The sequence below is a fragment of the Gopherus flavomarginatus genome, unplaced genomic scaffold (genome assembly GCF_025201925.1).
Source record: "Gopherus flavomarginatus isolate rGopFla2 unplaced genomic scaffold, rGopFla2.mat.asm mat_scaffold_34_arrow_ctg1, whole genome shotgun sequence".
Lineage (NCBI taxonomy): Eukaryota > Metazoa > Chordata > Testudines > Testudinidae > Gopherus > Gopherus flavomarginatus.
Window position 1 is genome coordinate 6,069,097 of NW_026115061.1, and position 3,509 is coordinate 6,072,605.

The 3,509-nt window shown below is 51.0% G+C and overlaps 1 non-coding gene across 1 annotated transcript; it reads right to left on the reverse strand.

Moving 5' to 3' along the window:
* Positions 1 to 3,130: 3,130 nt before the first annotated feature.
* On the reverse strand, positions 3,131 to 3,202 carry TRNAQ-CUG (transfer RNA glutamine (anticodon CUG)). Its single transcript has one exon. It is a non-coding gene; the product is annotated as a tRNA-Gln (tRNA).
* Positions 3,203 to 3,509: the final 307 nt, after the last annotated feature.

Consider the following 3,509-nt stretch of genomic DNA (forward strand, 5'->3'; position numbering starts at 1 on the left):
CACTGTAATTTTATAACCCTGCAGCACGCGTCTGAATCAACTGACCCAGGGTTTGAGAATAGTGACTTGGGTGTGAGAATGGCAGTGTAGACATAATGCTAGGCTATGTCCACACTGCAATGAAACACCCAGGGCTGTCCCATGCCAGCTCAGGCTCCCAGGGCTTGGGCTGTGGGGTGGTAAATCTGAAGTGTAGACATCTTGGCTCAGGCTCAATACCGGGCTCTGGACCCCACAAGGTTGGGAGGGAGTTTAGCAAGCAGAAAAGGTAAAATGGCAGGAGAGTATTACCGTGGACTCAGTGGCATTTCTCCATTGGTCTGTCTGCTTTGGGGCAGGGACAATAACACATCCTGCTGCATTTGTTATTTCAAAGGGCAGTTTAGGATTTTCATTGTCTCACACGACGTGGACAAAGCAGGACTCAACCCTCAGTGGAAACTAGATGAGCTGCCTACAGGTTCTGGCAGCCACAATGAGCCATTTGGTGTGAGAGTCCAGACCTGCTCCTGTCCCAGAGGGAGGGTGTCATCTGCAAGGAGCTTGGAACACTGACCTATCAGCTCTTAACACCCAAACTTTCAGTAACTCTATTGTCAGTGCCTGTGAGTGTAATTTAAACCATAAGAATACCTATATTGGGCTGGACCAAAGGCCCACCTAACTCTGTGTTTTGTCCTCTGACAGTAGCCAATACTAGGTACCCCAAGAGCTACTCAGTAAGGCATCACTGGGAACTGAACCCAGGATCTCCTGTTTACAAGACAGCTGCTTTAGCCATGTGCCTACCTGTGGCTAAAACACGGTGTCTGCCCACACCTGACTCCCTGCCATCCCCACCCGGGCCTGACAAGCTTGCATGTGTTTGGATTCTGCAAAGCAGTGGAGCAGGTGACGTTTTCCTTGCAAGTTGTGTGTGTGTGTGTGAATCTTTGGCCAGGTCTGCATTACAAAGTTATTTCAGCATCATTATATTGCTCAGATGTGTGAAAAACACACAACGCTCCCTCAGTTGGCAGCTTGTGGCTGGTGTACACTCTTCAATGCCACGTCTGGTGACAAAACTGTCCTGTTTTGGTGACAAAATAAAACCACCTTGACGAGAGGCCTACAGCTTTTTGCAGCAAACTTCAAGAGACAAATTGTCAGTGTAAATGCTGCTGGTCATTATATCACCATAACTGGCCTGCACCAGTATCCCATAATGCCTGCCGTGAACTCACCTGCCTTGCATTCCTTTGCTACAAAGGCTGGGCCCCTCCCCTTTCATAGCTCCAGAAAGTTTTAACAGCTAAGCCACTACCTACACTGGGATTAAGTTGATAGAACTGCATTGCCAGCCTAAGTAATGTAATTACACCAACCTAATTTTGTAGTGTAGACCTGTCCAAAAAATCACACACACACCTTGGGAGCAAAACTTCACCTGCTCCTCTGCTTTACAGAAGCCAAACACGAGCAACACTTGTCAGGGCCCAGTGGGGATTGGCAGAGAGTCAGGTGTGGGCAGACACCATGTGTTAAGTAACAGCAGGTGACATGGCTTAGCTAGTTAAAGTTCCTGTTTTGTAAACAGGAGATCCTGGGTTCAACTCCCAGTGGTGCCTTGAGAAGTCTCCCTTCCTCTAACCACTAGACTCCACTCCTCCCCCCTCTCTTTGGGAGCCAGGACTCCTGGGTTCTACTCTCAGTGCTGTTGTGTGACCCTGGATCTCTGTTTCTCCTCTCACTTTTTGGGTATGGAGCCTGTAAACTCTCTGGGGCATGGCCTGTCTCTCGCTCAGTCTGGGCAGTGCCTGGCCCAACAGGGCCCTGATCTCAGCTGGGGCAGGGACTGTCTCTGTGTCTGTGCAGCCCCTGGCACAACAGGGGTTTGAGTCTGCCCCAGTCTCTGTAGGTGCTGCTGTTGTACAGACAAATAGTCATGATACTAACAGGCGTGGCAGTGTGTGAGTGCACCACCATTGCCATGCAAGGGGAAAGCTGGTACAAATTGCTAGGGCCCGGCAGTCCAGAAGAAGGCCCAGAGCCTGGCTTCCCTGGCTTCATTACCCTGTTTAGCTGGTCCCCCCTTGCTGGAGGGCATGAAAAAATTTTTCTCCGGGACCTGAACCTGCTTTCAGCGGCCCTGAGTTATGGGGAGCCTTGCCTCCCTCCATGGATCGTGGGGGTACCAATAGGCACCTATGCATAGTCCCCCCAAGCAGGGCCAGGATGGAAATAGGGGGCCTGTGCCCCCAACATGAAGAATCTGGGGTGCAACCTTGCTTAACGGGTCAGTCTGTCCTTTCTCTGACTCTCCCATTCCACCTTCAACTAGCACTTGTGGTTCATTCGTTCTTTTTCATTCCTTTCCTTCTCTAGCTTGTATGTTCTTTCTTTCTTTTTTCCCCTCTACCTTTCATGCTCTTCCTTTCTTTCCTTCTTTTTCTATTTTTTCTCTCCCTTTATTTCTTACTCTGCCTTTCACGTTCTTTTCGCTCTCGCTCTCTCGCTGATTATTTTTTCACTCGCTTTTTTTTCTCGCCCCCTTCCAAGCCAAGCAGGTTCTCCTCGCACACACATTTTGACAGGTTTTCCTCCTGATCACTGAGTGGATTAAGCACGTCTTCAGTGGGGGTTTGGCATGCCAGGGAGCAGTCTGGCTGGGTGTCTTTGTGGCTGTCTGCTGGCCACGCATTAGCATGGTCCTCCCCTCCTCTTGCCCTTCCCTCAGTTGCTCTGCAGCTTTTAAGCCTTCCCTTGGAGCTGTCAGCACCAGCCCCCTCTGCTATAGGTGCCCAGAGCAGGAAAGGTGTGTTGGGCTTCAGCCTGGGACTCCTTCTCCGTCCTGCCTAGCCCTGACTATCAAGTCTGGCCCTGGCACTTCTTCCTTCAAGTGCCATGTGGACAAGAGGCAACATGTGGCTGCAAGTGAAATGGCCAAACTTGTGAAAAATCTCAAGCATCTGGTCAAACCACAGGACTGTAGGCATCAGCAACCAGGGTAGTAAGTTCTAGAACCCCAACCCACTGTGGCCATCACAACCAGTCTCTAGTGGGCAAGTCACCCAGCAGAAGGGGAAAGATTTGCTCTTGCACAGCTGGAGATAGGGAAGTTGAGCACCATGAGTTCTAGGGGTTTGCCATAAGGTCCCACTGAGATTTGAACTCAGATTGCAGAATCCAGAGTCCTGAGTGCTGCCCATTACACCATGGGACCAGCTTATGCTGCTGTTGCTGCACATTGGTGATCCTCACGGGGCCAGCTCGTGTAAGGGACTGTTGGCCCCTTACTAAAGCTCAGTGGATTTTTGGTTGGCTAGTTCCCAGTACCAACAGAGGGGGAAAGGGTCAATGGGAAATCAGGACCCTAAGACTGACAGTCCCCAGGGGCAATGGGGAGAGGCCAAAGCTCCAAAGTTAGCCGGACTGACAGGCCAGGCAGTGTAATGAGGGAGTCACCAGGGCAGGGGGTCCCATCATCTGTGTGAGCTGGACCTGCCTGGGCCAGAGTGGGACCCAGCTAA